General features: G+C 47.0%; 1 protein-coding gene and 1 long non-coding RNA gene across 6 annotated transcripts in view; one reads left to right on the forward strand and one right to left on the reverse strand.

Annotated features, from left to right (window-relative positions):
* Positions 1-11,132, forward strand: part of GRM7 (glutamate metabotropic receptor 7) — a 233,624-nt gene extending 222,492 nt beyond the window's left edge. For both annotated transcript variants that reach the window (XM_051627271.1, XM_051627273.1), the window contains one exon: positions 11,115-11,132. The gene's annotated coding sequence lies outside the window, so the exon portion shown is untranslated. The remainder of the gene's footprint in view (positions 1-11,114) is intronic.
* LOC127388141 (uncharacterized) overlaps positions 6,835-20,168 on the reverse strand; it is a 57,630-nt gene continuing 44,296 nt past the window's right edge. For 2 of the 4 annotated variants that reach the window (XR_007890320.1, XR_007890318.1), the window contains exons 4-5: positions 16,061-16,377; positions 6,839-14,217 (exon numbers count right to left, since the gene is read on the reverse strand). This is a non-coding gene — a long non-coding RNA (uncharacterized LOC127388141). Of the gene's footprint in view, positions 14,218-16,060; positions 16,378-20,168 lie in introns of all 4 variants that reach the window. The other 2 variants (XR_007890321.1, XR_007890319.1) reach the window with 2 other exon arrangements.

Here is a 20,168-nt window from a genome sequence, read left to right on the forward strand (position 1 = left end):
CACAGCTGAGTGTTCATTTGTCACTGACATGAAATAATGCTGTAAAATGAGATGGATTTTACTTTATGTTGACACAGATAGCAAACAGAGGAGATATTTGTGCAGCAGGGGCCTGGGTTTGTTTGCTTTTTGGGGCCAGTGAGCAGCAGCAAATCAAAAAGATGGCACATAAGAAATTAGTCTTTCTCAGTGTTATTTTCTTATTGCAAATAGGTCCCACGTTCACACCCAGCAGCTCTGGAAGCGTCACAGGCTTTTTTCCCTCTTTAAAAGCTTCAGAAAAGGAAACGTGCATCTTTCAGTGAGGTATGCTGATAAAGAGGGGAGCATCTTTTTGCTTGTGAAAAGAGTTGCTTTGACTTTGGGGTGAGATTGTTTGGTTGAAAGTCTCTCTGACAGCAAGGAGCAAAGGTATGCTTTTAATTCCTAACAATAGTGCAACAAAAAGGAGGGGAATTAGGTGAATGGCTAAAAACATGCAAATGCCCATGCAACACAACCAGCACACATGACAAGAAAGGAAGGTGTTCCAGGCCTGGGGTCTGGTGTTTGGTTTAGTTACTCCTCTTTCTTACCTGGGAGAAGAGCCTGGCTCTGCCTCTAGTGAGGTGGCTGCTTTTGCTGCTTAGTGGAAGAAGAAAGAAAAAAAAATATAGTTGCCATAGTTACACCACTTGTCATGATGCTTATCGTGCCTGTGGAATAAAGAGCCTTATGCTAAATCTGTACTCCTATTAGTATCATCTGTTAAACATTTCCAGGATATTTGAAATCAAGACTTTCTACAAAAAAAATTAAATGTTGATTGCAGCAAAATCCTGCTGTTTAACCATGCAGCTCGGAGTGTAATTTTGTTAGACACTCTCTTACAGAATGACATAACATGGATAAATTTTCCCCTGAATATAGCCTCTTTGCACTTGATTTTTCTGTAAGATGTTTGTTACCTGCAGCTCTTTGCCAACTAGTGTGAGCAGGCCAGCTTGAAGAAAAAGAGGGGAGTACCTTGGAGGTGGGAACCTCACCCAGCCCAGGGTCTGGCATTGCCTTTGCTCTGTACTCAGTAATTCAGATTTCCCATGTGAGAGGGACAAAGACTGGGGCAGCTGTGTCCTCATTTGCTTCCCATGGCAAACAGACCCAAATGTCCATGCAGATGAACAAACACACACGTTCTCTGGAGAACTCAGGAGTCCTCACATCTTTCTAGTGCCTGGAGTCCTGCAGTTGGGTGTGATGTCACTCTTCTGCTTTAAGCTGGTGCCCAAAGTTGTGAAGTGTTAGGAAAATACAGTTTAAAATGTTCCTTTTTTGACACCTGCAGCAGAGGCTCATGTTGAAAGAGCATTTTTACTGCTCTCTGCTGACCCTTGGGTGGTCACCCCTGCCACCTGGACTCTCTCACACAAGATCCATCTCCTTTGGGGCAGTAAGACAGTGGCTCTTGTCGGAAATGTCCCTTTGCTGCTCATCTTCCTGTTTATATGATATTTATCTTGCCAGTAGCAGCACAAGGCTGGAGCTCTACAGACTCCCTCTCTGGAGGCAGAGACAATAGAGCCCAGGTCTCACAAGCAAAGCCACTCAATGCTGGCTGGAATTTGCTGAAGAGAGAGAGGAATGCATGGAAAAGTGTCCCTGCCGTGTGGGCAGAGGAGTGTCCAGCCCCAGCTGTGCCGAGGGGCAGGAAGGGGCAGCAGAGGAACACAAAGTGTAGGAGGCAAGAAGGTAGGAAGAATAATTTTCTTACAGCTCTGACTTCAGGACTCGTTTGGGATGTTTTAGAAGATTGCTGAGGTCATAATTTTAATTACGTTTCATGCAAACCGTTTTCACACTTGGCTTTAACAGCTCTCAACAGAGCCTGGCTTTCCAGGTGAGATAACCAAAGTACTATTAATTGCTTTATTTTAAGCAGGGGGAAAATAATTTGCTACTATTTGTTATCTTTCCAGTCCACAGCATTCAAATGGAAACATTTTAAATGTAGCTTAAATGAGTATGTTTTCTGTACTGTCAGCTCTAATGAAGCATTAGTATGAATTGGTTTTGTTTCTTCCCTGCCATAATCTCGTCAAGATTTGGAAACACGTTTCCAAGGACCTTGTGCACTTTCCTAGCTCCCTCCTGCTAAAAGCACCATGACTTGAGGTGATGTGAAGGTTCATCCAGGACTGCTGGGAACTGGCTCTGCCATCGTGTTCCCTGTTGTTTCCTTGCTTGGAGCAGGGATCTCTGCTCCCATGGGAACCCCACAGCACATCCCTGGGAATCTCTGCTCCCAGCACATCCCAGCCCCGTGCACACTCACCAGCAGCGCTGTTAAGCCTCTCTGCAACCCCTCATTTTCTGGAAGCATTGATAAGACTCTGCTGTTTATTCCTTGATCCCAGCATTGCAGCTACTTCCAGACATCCCTGACCCAGAAGTTTTTATCAGCAAAGCAGACAAGTAGGAAATAGGAGAAAGCTGCAGCCAAACATGCTCGAGATTGATGTTCTTCAGCAGCACAATGCGTGGCTGATCTTAGCTTTTATTTAGGAGGGTTGAACTAATCCTTCACTAGTGCAGCCTTACTGCCTGGCTCGAAATCTCAGTCTTGTCATTATCTTTTGGGCAAAAACATGATGATTTTTCAGGCCCTGAACAGCAAGTGTCTGGCTCTGTTCTTTGACTCAAAGTCACATTTCCTTTTCTGGCTCAGATGGAAAAATTAATATTGACAAGAACCTCTTGAATTTGTCTCTGAAAGCACCTTCCTGAGCAATACCTTGCAGAGCAGTCAAAGGTGTGGCTGATAAACATTATCTAGTTTCCCAGTCCTGAGGAGGCTGAAGGCAGCACCTGTCCCTGCAGGCAGCTCAGATCATCTTTCCAGCCCAACAAAAGAGGTTTGTTGGTGCTGACAGATTTATCAGCATAAGCAGTTCAGAGGCAGAGAAATAAATGACATGCTTTTTTTGCTTTTTTTTTTCTGTTTACTGAGCATTATCACTTTCATTGGTAAACATTCATAAATGATGAATGCCAGGGCTCTCCACTGCTGGGGGAACATGTTCTTTTATCCCGCTCTGGAACTGGTTACAGCAGCAGTGCTGACTCTGCCCAGCCCAGCAGGTGCTTTGCCCTCCACTCCAGCAGCTGTGGGATTCCAACACCTCTGCAGTCCCTAGGCAAGACCTTAACTGGGGACTTCCCCAGAAAAGTGTCTTCAACATGAGAGGTGTACATTTTGTGCTACATTCTGTAGGATTTTTCCATACTTCTCTTTATAAAGACATCTTAAATGTGCTGATGGAGAGTTGGGGTGTCCAGCCTGGAGAAGAGAAGGCTCCAAGGAGACCTCAGAGCACCTTCCAGTGCCTGAAGGGGCTCCAGGAAAGCTGGGGAGGGGCTTTGGACAGGGCAGTGAATGACAAGGGGGAATGGCTTTAAACTGAAAGAGGGAGGATTTAGGTTGGACATTAGGAAGAAATTCTTCACTATGAGGGTGGTGAGACCCTGGCCCAGGTTGCCCAGGGAAGCTGTGGCTGCCCCATCCCTGGCAGTGTTGAAGGGCAGGTTGGATGGGGCTTGGAGCAGCCTGGGCTGGTGGGAGGTGTCCCTGCCCATGCAGGGGCTTGGATCTGGATGATCTTTAAGGTCTCTTCCAGCCCAAACCATTGGATGACTCTGGTTCTATGAAGTGTAAGGTTACCCTGTGCCATCAGGCAAAACTTCCAGGCACCAAGAGCTCTGCTTCTTCCCTCCTGTGCTGGGAAGTGTGGCTTGGCAGCCAGTGCAGGAGCCAGAGTTCATTATTTATCTAGTGCAGTACATGAAAATTTGCCCAACTTTCAAGTAAGCAATTCAGTCTTCTTATTCTAAGAGGTAAGTGCCGTGTGCAATGATGCATAATGATTTTGCAGAATAATCTTTACATCATTTTGTGAGCTTTGGAGCATGATAAGCTTCCCATCCTTTCTGAGATTCATTGTGGGAAAGCCTGTTTCGTGGTAATTAATGGCTGTTATCCTACTGAAGATGAAGTTGGAGTTTTCTAGCCTTGTACTGTAGCACGAGCACCTGTCTAATACACTCTCCCTACGTTGTCTGAGCTTAGAGTTTCCTCATCTCTGTCGGGATAAAAAGTACAACAGCAGATTGGTCTCAATTTGATCCATTATCAGAATGACAAAGCAAACACGTACTGTATGTATCCAAACCCTAACAAGCTTCCTTAGCCTGGAAGAATGTCCTGTTGTTGCCCCTTTGACCTGAGCTGGTTCCCATGATTATGCCATTATCTCACCCAAGAACTGCTTCTATTGCTCCTCCCATCAGATACATCTCTCTTCTCACCAAAAGGGCATCATAGAAAACCTGATGAATTAAAAACATGCACTTCTGATGGCAGCTATTACTTGGAAGCCTTTTAAGCTCAAATGGACTTTTGTTTAAAGAAAAACCTACTTCAAATCCAGGGGTGCCCTGGGGAGCTGGCAAGGTTGTACTCTAGTTTCCTGTTAAATCCTTCTGGGAACTCCAAAGCAACCCATGATATTGGATGTTTGTAATTGTTACTTGTGGCCCTGGCACGGCTCTGTACAGTGCTTTGCCAGTCTCCTGGGTCCAAGGCTGACTGCAAATGTGGTTATATCCCTCACCTCATGAGCTCTGCAGTCCGAGTTTGCTCAGGGCTGCACAACTGGGTAACCAGCTGCTTCTAAAAGGGAAAATACTAAGTGAGCCCTGAAGGTACAGAGCAGCCCTGGCTGGAACAGGAGGGATTCAGAAGTGTGAGAGGTGACAGCGGTGTGATCACTGGGTAGGTAGAAATGCTGCAGCATTGGCACAGCCCTGCTCTGAATAATACATTTGCATGCATATGCATAAACATAATTATGCTAATAATATGAAGCAATCATTTTGTTATTAATTGCATTCTGAATGCAGCAGGGGTGAATCCAGGTTACCGAGTGCGTTTGAAGCAGCTCTGGAGTGCAGGATCCCTCGGGCTGTGTTTCTGATCCTGCTCCCTTGCATTAATCATGGGGGTTCCATGGGTGCTGGGCTTCACCTCCTCATCTGCCTCTGAGGTGGGAGCTCAGAAACCTTATCAGTGCTTTGCAGATTGGGAGCAAAGACACCGGGGTGGCACCAGATGTAAGTAGACAGAACTGAAGCAGCCTCAGTGCTCTGGCACGTCCGGCTCAGGAGCCGCGCTGCAGGTTTTCAGGATGCTGCTCACGCTGGGGCTGCTGCTCACCCCACATGGGCCCGTGGTCCTCACCACCACAGCACCAACTGAACCCATCACAGAGATCTGGAAAAGCTCCTTCCCATCAGCAGGCCACGGCTGTCAGCCGTGCGGATGTGTCTGGGTTCCCATCTCCCACCTGAGGAGGTGGTGGTTGCTAAGCGACACAGCCTGGTCTCTTCTTATGCTGTTTTAGTTCCTTCTCAGCTTTATGCTCCATCTCTGGGGCTGCTTAATTTGATCCTATTTGCAGTGACAATTTAGGGTCTTGTGCCTTGGATACCAATTCATTTGAAAATCACATTTGGTTTTGGAGCTGGTGAAACTGCAGTGGAGCTGGGGGTTTGTTTTCTGCCGGTGCGGCACCATCCTCACCATGAGCCCTCACATGCCTCCCTCCTGGAGTGCTCTTTGATGGAGTTTAATGAATTAATTATGCTGTTCACAGATTCTGGATTTTCTAGAGAATTAGCTAGCCCTGGGCCTCACTCCCTGGGGTTTTGTGGTAACGTGCAGAATGTCCTTTTCCAGCAGCTGAACCTGCATGCCCCAATGTTCTTCAGATGAAAGAGCCAATGGGGCAGAGCAGGGTGGGAGGGGCGAGGTGATCCTGAATGGAGGGATGTGAAACAAATGGTGTGAGATACACAACCAAATTAGTTATTTTTTATGAAGACAAACATTTGTGTCTCTCACAAAGAGGTTGCAACAGGGTGAAGGTTTCAGGTGCCTTGAGTTTCTTCTGGAATCAGACAGAAAAGCGATTTACAAGAGCAAAGCAGAGGGCTGAAATCTTACTAAGAAATTTGAAACATATAGGGGAAAAAAAGGTAAGGAAAGACAAACTTAAAATATAACTGACACCACCCACTTTCATTCTGGTTTTGATTTTCTAGCAGTTTGTGGAGGTTACAAGCAGCACACCAGTAACACGTGATGTGACGCACCATGTGTCACACGAGCAGCAAACGGAGCTCAAACGCTGGCTGTGGGAATCAGCTCCCTTACCCAGTGGCTTTTCTCTCGGTTTCTGAGGTGCCCATCCCCTCTGCAGGCAGCCCTTGCCTCCCACCAGGGTGCTCTGTGGAACAGCCTCTTCCTCTGCTCCCTCCTCCAGCTTCTCCAGTGATTGCCAAGGACGATCAATCCCATTATCCCATGTGGAGAATCTAGAGAGCCGTGTCCATCAGAAGGGATGTAGGGGCAGTCAGAGAAGTGTGTTTGGGTTGTTCACGCCTTGGGCAGGGCTTCAGCACCAGTGCTGTCCACCTTGGAGGTTAAACTCTACTCACTTTTGTATTGTGGTTGACTCAGTTTTGATACAACTCCCCAAAGAGAGAGAACTGTTCCTGCAGTGTTGATCACCTGGCCCTGCTGCCCTTGCCACCAGGCTGTGTCGGGCCTCTGGTGGACCAGATAAATTAGTGACCAGGAAACAGTCTCCTGAGTGGCCTCTCCCTCCCTGTTGTCACTGTCATCTGCCAGCAAAGCCCTGGGGTGACAGGAACACCAGGGTGACCCGCGGGCAGCTGAGTGCTAATTGGGGCTGCTTCACCCAGAGTGACAGGGAGCTGTGACAGCTCTGGGTGCTGGAATTGATGAGAAGAGAAGGCTGTAAAGCGATTAGGAGGAACACTCTTCTTACTAATGTTGTATTTGTAATTTAATATATTCGCATTCTATTATTAAAACATGAGGTTCTGTGTGCTAATCTGCATAAAAGTCAGGCAGTTCAGGCTGCAGCTCAGAGACAAGCAATTACCCCCCGACACATGCAAGAAAATGAAATATTTTTTACACAACTGTAGGCATTTATATACCAGCTAAGCTGCAAATATACTGTGGTAAGGAGCACAACAGGAGAGATGTGAACGTGTGATATACCAATCTATTTACATTTAGATACTAAATATAAAATTATATTATTTTCTCCAAGCTTCATTCCACTTGTCAGGTTTTGGGCAAGAAGGTAGATCATTTAGGACTGTTGCTTTCATCTCTTTCTCATATATATTCCCCAATTTAGAGGCAGCAGAGCATGTGGATAGCTCTGTCTTTCGGGCATGGAGCAGAGGAGGAGCCACATGCAGACATTTCTCTTTTAGGTGGATGGGAAGCCTCTGCTTTGCCCGGCATGAATGATACAGGTTTCTAAGCAAGAATTAGGAAAATGAGAGAGAGGAGGGAAGCATCATCTGCCACGGTGACTGCAAAGGAAATCAGAGCAGAAGTTCCAGACCTGTAGCCATCAGGATGTCAGTTCTTGCTCAGTGCTGGAAATACTAAGATCATGTTTCATGCATTTGATAGCTTGAGATGCCTGCAGGCTGTAATAAGGTTCATTTCTTGCACTGTAAATCTTTTCTCTTTAAGCATGGAAGAGGTTACAAATGTGCATAAAATTGAAGTGAAAGTGATTAAATCTGACTCTGAGCAAGTATTGACAGACCTGCCTTGCTTTTGGATGCTGTGGGAGCTTCTTTCTTTGTAGCCCATGCTCAAGATAATGGAAACCAGTCAAGTGATGAGACTTACATATCCAAAGAGGGTTTTTGCTTCTGTGTGTTTGTTTTAATATGTTGCTGGCACAGAGATGTACCCTGTTACCCACTGCTGGCAGGGGACAGGTCTAGACTGTCACTGCCCCCCACTGCCTGTTGGGCAGGGCTGATAATAGCTGAAAAGGAAAGGGGTATAATTCAATTTAATTATTTGAACAGATACTGTTTATTTTCCGCATGTCGATATCCTGGTTGTGTTCATCTCTGTAACTTCCCGTGAGCATCAGCGCATCCTTCCTGCTGGGCTGCCTGCCAGCGTCCTGAGATGGATGCTGGCAAGGGAAGAGGGCAGGATCCTTTCATGAGGAGTGGGAAAAGGCCTTCCCAGCCTGTCTGAAGTGTGATGGCCCAGGCCAGGTCCCACCATAATGTGGACAAAACAATTTCCATCTCAAGCAAAGTTAAGGCAAAATGATAGTGGGAGCAGTAGAATCCCCTGCTGTGCTCTGCTTGACACCTGCCTGTGGCTGGAGGTTGTTTCCAGCCCTGTCTGTACATACAGAATTGTTTTCTTCAGGTATTTCCCATACTAATTTCTTCTCCTAATAACACTGTTGCTATACCCACTAATGAGCAGAAAAGGCTGCCTGTCACTAGCAGCAATTTGCAGCCTCTTTTTAAATAGGAAGGTCCCTTTTTCCCCCAAGTCCCACAATGCCAGTGCTTCAGAGCACATGCTGCCCCCCTGCCAGTGCTGCTGCCCCCCCTGCCAGTGGCTCTGCCTCCCAGCAGGGATGGCTGAGGTTGACACAATCATATGTATGTTAATTAACATGCATATGCTATCTGCAAGAGGACAATGTGTTTTCTCTGCTGGAAAGCTGTCATCCATTAACATGAACAGCAACAGAGTGTAGGAGATCTGTATCTGGTTTCCATTTAAAGGGCAGGGAATGCTGGTGTATCCTGGATAAATTACAACAGGGTGAATTCTGGTAATGCTGATGTTTCATTAGCATTCCCCATTTTCATGTAAATTAACTTCTTTGAGGAAAATCAAATCCATACCTGATGCTAATTGCTTGTGATAACGATGAGCTGAGACTCTGAAGAGACTCCCTGTGGAGGTGGACTGGCTCTCTGCTGGAGACTCCAGATCAAGCCCGGAGCACTTCTGGGAGCTGGACAGCAGCAGAGCTCCAGGTTCCTGGAGGTAGGGCAGGAGCAGATCAGGGAACAGCACCAGCCACAGAACAAGAGACATGACCTGCTCTGGCCCAACAGCCTTTAGAGCCAGGGAAGATTGGCTTTCCAAAGTAATCATGAGGCATTTATTGATCACTTTATCTAAATTATGGATGATGTTTTTGTCAACTACATTATTCTTGAGAAGCAGAGTGCTGCCAAAGATAACCACTGTCTCAGGCTCAGCTGAGTGGAGCCCATCGTTTCATGGGAGGTTACGGAAGCACACACTGTCAACAGTATTTCTTGGCTGAACTCATTTGGCACTGGTGGGTCATTGTCATTTTGAAAATGAGAGATGAGCTACTGTGGTTGGATTTGTGAGAAAACCCATCAAGTAAAATAGCAGGTTTGCTGGGAATGCTGCAGTAAAACTTCCTGGAGGGGTTGACATGAGATGAACCAGCACTGGAGAGTATCAACATCTCCTCTGTCATAGGAGCTCTGCCGCTATTTGAAATTGGAGCACGTAATGGACAAAGCTGAAGTATATCACAAAATAATACATGTAATTACTTCGCAACCTCTTTCATGATGGTATTTTTTTTGCCAGCTGCCTTTTACCTCTCTTCAGCATTTAATAGCTTACCAGTTTATTGAATATTTGCAGTCCAGCCTTGAAGGATAATGAGTTTCATCCTGTCATGCTTTGAACACCTTCGTGTCCGAGAGAAGTTAATGGGAGCTGAAAACGATCAGCATTTTGTAGGATCAGTGGGTGATGGAGCAGACAGCTCAGACTCTGCTATGGAACATGGTGAAACAACTGAACTAGGGTCTCAGAATAACCCTGCAAAGCACTGGAGTTACCCAGGAGGTTCTTAAATGACAGTCTTGAAAACACATAGGAGGGAGATTGTATCTTTGTCAGTAAAAAAGACAGTGAACACCACAAGAAATGAAATGAATTAATTGTGCATTGAGCTCTCAAAATATTCCAAGTTGCTCGTCCAGAGCCTGTTCTTATTTAAACATATTTCTGAAAAGCAGACCCCCCAAAAAAATTAACAGTGGTCTCTGGTGAATAATGCTTTCTGTCTGTAGGATATGCCAAGGGAAATACCCACAGACAGTGGGAGCAGAGGGAGGGGTGCTTGGGGCCAGCAGATCTCTCCAGTGGTGGAGGCAAAAGGAGCAGAGGGTTTCCAGCAATCCCAGATAAATCAGCCTTATCCCTTTCTCTCACTTGTCTTCCAAATCTGTATTTTACTGGGGGATGCACTGAGGCTCAGGTTTGTTTCTAGATCTGGTTTTTCTGTGCATGGTTGGTTATGATTCATGTGAATATATTTTGTTGAATCCAAGTTACTCAAAAACCCACAAATGCTGAAAAAGACTAGTTGAGCACAGCAGCAATGCTCGGTGATTTTAACCTTTTGAGCATACCCATTAGCTTATACTGGTCTTGTGATAACTCAGAACGTTGGATTTTAATCTTTACTGCAAGAACATACGTACTTCATAGACTTGCTTTTTCTTTTTGTCTTCAAAAGTGTGTAAGGGGGTGAAAGGCCTTTTCTGTATTCATGGGAACACGGTTCAATATAAAATCTCATAAGCCCAGACCAAGTAGTTACATCCAGTTACAGAATTTGCATATAAATAGTGATGTCTTTGTTAACATGCCCGGTGGAGAACACGTTATCAGTTGATATGTCCCTAATCTGTCAGTGTTGCCAAAGTACTGCAGAATATTTTGCTTTGTATTCAGCTGCAAATATTTGCAGTTTTTGCTGCCAGAAGAGCATGGCATCGCTCACAAGGGAGCTACTGACTGGCTTTATTTATTCCTCCTTGCAAACAGATTTAATTTTGAAGGTCAGAATTAGGAAAGCTGGTACCTTGATCCCGACATTGAGAAATTGTCAGAAGTCGTAACACTTGAATAAGAATTCTGAGGAAAAAAAAAAACTACTTTAGCCCAGGAGATTGAAGAAGTTGGAGAGAACATCACTGTTTGTTTTTTTTTTTAAAAAAAGAAATCTCCCTGGGATGTGGGGAGCTGGCAGCAGGCCTGGGCTGAGCTCACGGCGTCGGGCTGTGCCTGCGGGAAGGAGCTGGGGCGTTGGAGCTGCCGCTGCGCCCTGCCCGAGGCGCGGGGTCCTGACCTTCCTCTGCTTCCCTTCCAGGCCCTGCTGCAAAAAAGAAGTACGTCAGTTATAACAACCTGGTGATCTAGCCCGCGTGGGGCGGAGGACGGGCGAGGATGTGCATCCTCCCTCGGGGGGCCAGGGCACGGCCACGCTGCGGGAAAGCGCGAGAGGAGCCCGAGGGCCGCTCCCTGACACTCCCTGCATCGCTCTCGGCTTCGCACGTGGCCGGCGCTGCCTCTGGCCGTGGCCTCGGACCTGCCGCGGCGGCGGGAGCTGCCTTGGACCTGCTCCGTGGCCTCGGACCTGCCGCGGCGGCGGGAGCTGCCGGGCCCGGCTGCGGGCGGGAGGACCGGCCCGGGCGGGGGGCACCTGCAAGGACTTTAAGGGGCTAATTCTGTCTTTCTATGTACTTCCAGACTGCAAGTTTTTGAACTTTCTGTACAGTTTGTGAGGATTTTTTGCATATGGCCATCCATGTTGGTTTGAGTTCACTGTTTGTTTCTTGGATGCAGAGTTTCATCAAGGCCCTGTTTGCTCCGACTTAGCACATCTGAAAAAAAACAACCAACTAAGGATTTAAAAGACCTATGTACGTGACTTGTATGATTACTATTGTATCACTGCGATCCATATATGTTATTTTTTTTAACCAAACAAACAAAAAAAGAATTTAAAGACCAAAAACTGTGCTGGCGAAGTTAGTCCCCCCCCCCCTCCCGACTCTGATGGGCTGCAGAGGAAGCAGAAAAGATTTTTGCTGAGTTTTAGTACAGGTCTTGATATTTGGAATGCATGCCAGTAATGTATTTTATGGTACATGTTAATAATTTATGTTTGATATTTGTATTTGTGTTCTATTTTGTTATTTTATTTAAGGTATATGACTATTTTGCAATAATTTCACTAATTCTTATGATATTTGGAGGAAAGAATATGGCTTTTACATGTCTTGAGGTTTGTTGTTTTTTTTTTTTTGTTGATGCCCCACCATGATTGACCAGTGTGATAAGGACTTAAAAAAGCATGTATGTTTTCTACTGTTTGTAACAAGTAATTTCGTTAATCTTGCTGCTTATGTGCCAATTTAGTGAACCCAATCTTTGCTGCAACCTCCTCCCTTCCTTTCCATTCTCTCAATCCTGTGATATTATCCAAGAATGTATCAATAAAGGATTTTGGTTAACTTTTTTTTATTTACTCCAATAAATATATTTTTTCAGTTGTTCCCTCCCCCTCCCCCCCCTTGTGACTAAAGTTTATTTCATGAGGTTGTCAGACACGGGCATCCAAAGGCCTGACACAAAGGTACTGCAGGCTTTGTGCACAAAGAGCACCTGGAAAGGGTCTTGGGGGAGCTGGCAGCTAATTGCAAATAAATGTGCCTTTTTAAGCGCTGGGATCTATAACAACCCCAAAGCCCAGTCACAGGCAAATGAAGCCCTCCTGCCCTGTCTGCATTTGATGGTGCCAAAGCTGTCTCTAACTGCTGAGTCTTCTCCATGACTTTGAAGGATGCTACTTTCAACAGCACCCCAGAACGCAATTAAATGAACAACTAATCAAATCATTCTGCCAGGTAACTGCTGGGGGAGCTGAGGGGGGAAAAGGAGAAGTTTTGGCAAGAGGTGAGAGAAACCTCATTCAGGTTGCAGCACAGCACCTGCAGGTGCCTTCAGCATCCCAACAGCGGCCTGGGCGCAGTGTGTCGATCACTTTGGAAGGTATTTAGCCTCCCATTTTCTCCAGACAACTTGAACAATTATACTGATGAAGTTAATCAGCATCAAACGAAAATCTGACAGCTGCAACATGGGCCACATTGCATAATGATGAAGACCTCCATGTCAGGCCTTGACTGACACTCTCTGCACACAAGCATGAGGGCTGGAGAGGTGTCTGCAAGCCCTTCTTGGCCTTGCTTTAATATTCATAGATATAAGAATGAATTACAACAGCCAAAAGATGAAATTCCAACAAAGCCAAGCCTTTGTTAGCAAGAAACGAATTACCAGCCCAGCAGATAATGAAGGCAGAGGCTCTGCAACGTTATCCTTTTTCTCTACACGGCATAAAAACACAAGGGCAGAGCCAGTACTGAGCTAAATACGTGTTACCATCAAACAGGGATTCTTGCTCAAAATCCCTAATTTAGTTTTCTTTCAGAACAGGCCAAAAAAATTGTTTGTTGGCTTGTTGTTTTTTTTTCACTTTTTTGGAGACGTGGGGAAGAAGGTGGGAGAGAGAGAAGGTGCTGCTGGGAGGGAGAGATGTGGGCTTTGTTTGTTTAGGTTTTTTTAATTTCTTCTCCCAGCTCATGTTGCATTAGATCCGAGAGAGACTAAAACATGAGCTTCTCATTTTCCTGCTTCTATTCTTGTTCTAGGGCGGTGTGGGCACACACACACACATTCTCACACCTGCACACACAGTGGGTCCAGCCAGCCCAAGCCTCAGGTTCACGGTGTGCAGTGTTCCTACAGGTTCTCTGGCTGGTGGGAGACACAGTCTGAACCTGCACAGACTCAGCAGCAAAGTTCTCAACTCATCTCAGGTTAGCACAGAGAGTCTTCAGTGACTGATCCCTCCTGGATGGCTTTCTAGTTTGATCACTGCCTGGAGTCAACCCAGGAGGCATGAAAACCCTGACAATGTTGTCAGGTACTGAAGCAGTAGCTGGAAGATGCTGGCTTTGATCTGTGCCCTTCATGGGTGGCAGCCACAGCCAGCTGGTGGTGCAGCTGGAGCAGGCAAGGCCACAGGGTCACAGGTCCCTGCTGGGACTCCTGGAAGTGCAGAGCAGACCCAGCCTCATCCTACACAGAGCAGGGTCAGGGACATCAGAGCCCCCCGTCTGCTCTGCCCCAGCTGTGGGATCAGCCAGTCCCTCTCTGGAGGTGGCTGCACCTCCCTCAGTAAATGACTATAACACACACACATCTAAACATCTCTGCTAATCAACACACAGTCGTGCTTGTTGCAGCAAAATATTTATGCATCCATGTTTATATTTAATAATATCAGTGCAACAGTAAATGTTTGACTCACCTTAAACTCTCCATAGCATGTACTCCAGAAAACAATGCTTTTTTTCACTTCTCATCATGAAGAACATTCTGTAGCAAACCCCTCTGCGCTGATGCTGGGAAAAAGCAAGAATGGGAGTGATTTTTATAATATTTTTTGTTGCCATTTATCATTTAGCCTGAATTATACCCTAATTGTTTTGGTATGTTAATGCCAAGTTTATTGTTCATACCTATCATTGCAGAGTCAAGTTTTTCTGGGCATGCCATATGATAGATAATGACAATTATTCAGGCTGAGTCAGAGCTTAGTCTTCATTTATGACATTAATTGCCTTTATATAGAATTAAATGCACTATAATGCTGCTATATACAGACTGTGCATCCCTGACAGTGCTAATCAAACATATTTATTAATTTCTAAGAGCTTTTTCTAAAGGCTTCAATACAGCTGAGTGTTTTTTTTTGGTAAACAGTCTTTCTGATAAGATGTTTGACAAAATATTTTGATCAGTGCTTTTTGTACTGCAGGCATAATTAATATTATTTATAACAACTTAATAAAAGCCAAAGGGTGAGACTCTGCTTCCTACAGCTTACTCCCATGGAGTCAGAACTCACCACCAGCTGCCAGCAGTCCTGGGCTTGCCCAAAACTGCTTCCAAAGAGACAAATGTTGCCTATGCTGAGGGTGTCTGTAGGCACAGAGCTACAAAAGCTCCCGTGGGTTTTGGGCTGTGCCCTGTGGGCTTCTTTCTATTAGTTATTCTCCTGCTGCCCACACGTTGGAGGAAACAGCTTTGAACTTGCACCTCCCACATCTGGAGCTGCCAACTTCAGTGTCCTGTATTTTTGTGAGCTTGTCAATCATTGCAGCTTTATTTAATATTTACTGAGGAAATAAAGAAAGAAGGGTCATTGCAAGCGGGGGGGGGGGGGGGGGGGGGGGGGGGGGGGGGGAGGGGCAAGTGAGAGAGCAGCTGCATTATTTTAACAGAATAGTTTGGTTTGGAAGGGACCTTAAAGCTCATCCAGTCATGGGCAGGGACACCTCCCACCAGCCCAGGCTGCTCCAAGCCCCAGCCAACCTGCACTTCAACACTGCCAGGGATGGGGCAGCCACAGCTTCCCTGGGCAGCCTGTTCCCATGTCTTGCCACCTTCACATTAAAGAATTTCCACTTAATTTCTAATCTAAAGCTCCCCTCTTCCAGTTTTAATCCATTATCCCTTGTCCTCTCACCACAAGCCCTTGTGAAAAGTCCCTCCCTGACTTCCCTGGAGCCCCTTTAAGCACTGGAAGGTACTCTCAGGTCTCCCTGGAGCCTTGCACTTGGCCTGTGGGCTCTTCTCTGTGTCTGTTTATTCCTTTATTTTACAACTTTTGGTTTTTACCAAATCCTGAGTAGATCACTTTATTCCATGGGTACAGGAACAATCCCTTTAAGCCATCTTGAGATGTACCAACTGTAGAGTATTGCTGGCTTCCACCAGCCTGCGAAGAGCGTGCAGGAGGAGCACGGGGGAGGACTTTTCTGCTCACACAGTGTGAAATCACAGCAGTATCAGCTCTTCCACAGCCCCAGGCCCCTTGCTTGGCATGGTTCTCACTGCTGCTCTGCTGCTGTGGCTTTTTCAAACAGCAGCTTTGCAAGGCTGGGTCTGACTCCAGGGCTCCCTGCTGCAGGAGCCCAAAGCACTGCCCCAGGCAGCTCCATATAAATGGGGGGGGGGGAAGTGGTTTACAAGGTACTTCTGAGCCCTGGTTATGCTGCTATGAATCGCTACAACTGCAAGAGAAAGAAGAGAAAGGAACGTATCTCATCCCCTTTGGCAACTGCAGGTCCAATGCCTTGCTGGAAGGAGGTCACAGGGGGATCCAAAAACCCTGTGGCCAAAGAAGAAAGTGTGTTCTGCTCCCTTCTGCTCACGGAGACAAAAAAAATATGGTCTGCAAACCTGATTGATTCCTGTCCTTGCCGTGGGCCTTTCTCAGGGTCTCTGTGGTTGGGATCACAGGAGAAAAGTGCCCATGGAGTCAGTGTGGCCAACCAGTGTCCACCGGTGCTGCAGACACAGGCACCTCTCCGGCCCCAGCGGGCTTCTCCACAGCACAGGTGGGTTGGCATGGAAGACCTGGCAACATCTGCTCGAGTGTCATTTTCCTGTTGTGGGAGCCTGAAGGCTGGAGACTCAAACAGGTCTGTCTGCTCTTCTCTCCACGCTGGGAGGCGCCTCCAGTCTTGCCAACCTTTCCTGTACCTTCCCCATCACGGCTGTAACAACAAAAAAAGGATGAGCTGCTTCCATACACAACCCCCGCTTTGCCCTAACAAGACGGTGATACAGAATCCTGCCTCCTGAAAGTAATTCCTAAAAAAATGGTCCGTGCCGTGTTTCGCCCGGCTGATTCTGCTCAGGCCGCGCAGGCGGCAGCGGCACGCGGTGCCGGGAATGCTGCTCACCGGCATCGCGCCCGGCCCCGCCGGGAGGGGGGCACGTGCAGCCGGCGGGAACCGTGGGCGTCCCGCGTGGAGCAGCCTGGACACACCGACCCCAGACAGACAGACCCCGTGCGAAGGGCGGGTCAGGTGGCCCAGGCGGACCCATCGCGGCGCTGCTGCCCACGGGGCTCCCTATAAAAGGGCTGCTCGGGCCCTGCTCGGGCTGCTGCTGCCGCCGGGATCCTGGGTCTGTCCTGAGGCCGCTGCGGCTGCTCCCGCTGCCCCCGCTGCGGAAGGACACGGCTCACCAGGACAGGTGCCTTCTCCTGCCTGCCCGAGCAGGGCCGGCTCGGCTGCTCCAGGGCTGCTCTGGGCTGTCCCCGGGCTTGGGCACCCTCCTCTGCTGCTGGGTTCACGTGGGGACTTTCCTGGTGGGGAAGTCATTGCCACGAGGCCTGTGGGCTCCATGGTCACGTATCTGTGAACGTTGCTCTGTAACTCACCATCCTTGTTATCGCTATGTCTTCCTTCTACCTCTTCTTGTGTCTTTTTTCCCCAACCTGAGCGTCTCTCTCCCTTATTCCCCCTCTCACCTGCCCCCGGAGGCGCTGGGGGGACACAGAGTGTCTGTCCCTGGGCACTGGCTGCAGCTGGCAGTGGGGTTTGTTCAGGTGTGGCTTTGTGGCCAGGGCAGGAGGCCAGCAGGGCTGCGTGTGCCAGCTCTGCCCACCTTACTGCTCGCTGGCACCGTGAGGGAAAGGCAAACAACGCTGCTCCACGGGCACTGACCTGGAGCAGCAACAGCAAAGTCCAGCTAAGCCTGTGCACCAGCTCCATCCAAAGATGAGCGGCAGAGAGCCAGGCCACTCACTGTCTCTTTGGAAAGCTGAGCTGAGCAGCAATTCTGCCCTTGGTCCCGAGTCTGCAGGACACACACCCCTCCTGCTCCCCCCATGCCACTGGCTCCTGCGCCAGGGGCTGCAGAGCTGTCACCCTCCTGTCAGGTTGTATTTTTGATCTTGCTTTTGTCAGGTGTTGACAGTTCCAGCTCCAAAGTGCCAGGTTCAGTCCCTGCTGGCAAAGATGCATCAAGGCTGTTGTTAAGCACAGGTTTTGCTTTTCTTTCCTCTTTCCTGATGCTGCTGTTGTCCTCCAAAGTTGGTAAAAGTCTTCCTTAATCTCAGGGACAAAGCAGGGGGAAAAAAGGCTGTATCTGTATTATTTCATGCTGCTGAAACCATGGGGTCGTGGCTGTGTTTGCTGAAGACTCTCATATTACTCCTATTGAACAGAAACCCCTCATTCATTACATTCTCCCCAAATTCATCAACAATAAATTAAAGGTCTGCTATTAAAAACTGGGGACTTTTAGACCACAACTTCTTTTATAATTTTTTTATATGTTGACTCGAGTTGCTGAACAAGTGTTGGTGAAAGAGGAAAAACTGAACCCTTTAGAATATGAGTGGGTGGTGCTTGTGAGGGGCAGATTTGTGCACTGCTGTAACATATGGAAAAGCATCAGTGTTCCTTTTGCTCATGGATAAATGACTCAGTGTGAACTTCTATTCTGTTTCTGGTATTTTAAGAGGGGAGGATCTTGGGGAAGCTTTCCAGCCAATTCGTATTAATAGAATAAAACAGAGCAGTAGAAAGTACAGGAGGCAAATGGCATAATCTTTCCTGGGTGAGCTTTAGCAGGAACTTGCCACTCTAACACTCAGATGCAAAATAAACTCCTCCAAAATGGCACTTTATTGGTGTCTGGTCTGATTGCTTTTCAATCAGCTAGAACTTCTCATCTTGCCAAGCTGTTTTCACTGAAGAGGTGAGCTGCTTTTAAGGACCGTTTTGTTTACAGTACAAAAGTTGCCTGTTGTCTTTCATTTACAAACATACAAAAAAGAAATGACTTACTGAAATAACTCATCAAAATGTGACTTCTTGTCCCAGTTCCTTTTTCGCAATGAAATTAATTTTACATGTGATTCATCTCATAGTACTTAGACAACGGGACTAATACATGGACTGGTGATGCTATTCAGGGAGCAAATGGGTTTTCTTGGCAGGCTAATGGTCTGTGCAAAATGTATTTAAGGAGCTGCAGCTATTTTTCTGAACCCATTAGCTGCTATGAAAATCTTTAGTTAACCTAATCTTATCACTTCATCCATCATCAAGTGTCACCTACTTTGTCCCATGGACTTCAGCAGGTCCTAGTTCTCACTTCACACCCTCACCTAAAGAAAATTACCCCTTTTTAATCCCCTTTGCACTTGATGCACTTGAAGGAAGAAGGCTGTCCCTCTGTCACAATTCACATGCAGCTCCCTGTGTTCTGCCACACGTCAGTTTTCTTCCCTAATGCTCACCTATTGGAAGGGGTAAATCTCAACATCCTATCTATCTAATAGGAAGTCCTATAAACTTGGTAACAGCTGATTTGTGAACTATTAATCAGCACGGGAAAGGTCTTAAAATCAGGCCCACCACCGTGTCCCAAGCTCCTCACACAGCTGCTGATGCACAGAGGTACAAGGGCACAGTTTGATAATGTGGCTGGTCAGCTGCAGCTCATAATTAGTGCTAAGGTGTGCTAATTGGGCTAAGGAGCCTGACTCAGCCTTGTGATTAAGGTTTGTTAGGCACTGTGTTTGCTGCCCTGTGTTTGCCTTGGGGTAGTTGTCTCTGTCACTGCAGTCCTTGCCAAGGGGGTGCAGCTCTGCAGGGCACGGCCCCTGGGATGGGGCCTCCACCCTGACCTGCAGCTTCTTGTGCTGCAACCAACTCTGTGAGCTTGAGACAGAGCTAAAGCCACTTCTGCAGGGCTTAACCCCAGCACAGGGCCCTGAGGGCAGGGACTGGTGAGAGGCTGTAACTTCCTCTGCTGAGGGAAGGGTGTGAGGGTACAGGAGGGTGAGGAGATGCTGCTCCAGAGATGTCTCCACTACAAGAAAAGCTTCTAAACTCCTCCTTAGGCACCAAGGGTGAAGCCACACAGCCAGAGGAAACTGCTTCCCAGTGTCCCAAAGCCACAGATCTATTTCATCCTGCCTGAGTTTACTCCAGGTCTTAACACACAGGTAGGAATAGGAACATATATCCACACATTTTTTTACATGTAGACACCCAGACAGTATATATACATATGTTTTCTCTTCTGACAGCTGCAGAATTCTCTTTCCAGCCCTGGCTAGTTCATTTCTGGTGGATGTGGCACAAGCAGCAACGTACCTGAGAGGAACTGAGCCCCTCTCTGGCACAGGTCCAGCTCAGAGCTGCACTGGGACTGAAGGCAAATCTGAAATGTTCCCAAATAATTCATTAGCTCAGTTTGATGTCAGCTCTTAATTCTTTGGTGTAGTAGTCTCATTGCAAACCGGAGATTTTGATGGAACTTAAAGAATTTCACCTAATCATTAAATGCTCTACCTAAATTCTTAGATTCAAAAAACATTAGATATGTTCACCTTTAAAGTACATCACCCGTGAGCCTCTAGTTTATTAGGGGGATAAATATTGTCCCAACTTTCTGGTGCAGACAGTCTGGAAGCCAGATTGTCATTGTCCTCAGTGATATGCACAGCCTGAACCCAGTGACAGAATGTCCTTCCTTTCCACCT

This window comes from Apus apus, chromosome 9, assembly GCF_020740795.1.
Source record: "Apus apus isolate bApuApu2 chromosome 9, bApuApu2.pri.cur, whole genome shotgun sequence".
Taxonomy (NCBI): Eukaryota; Metazoa; Chordata; class Aves; order Apodiformes; family Apodidae; genus Apus; species Apus apus.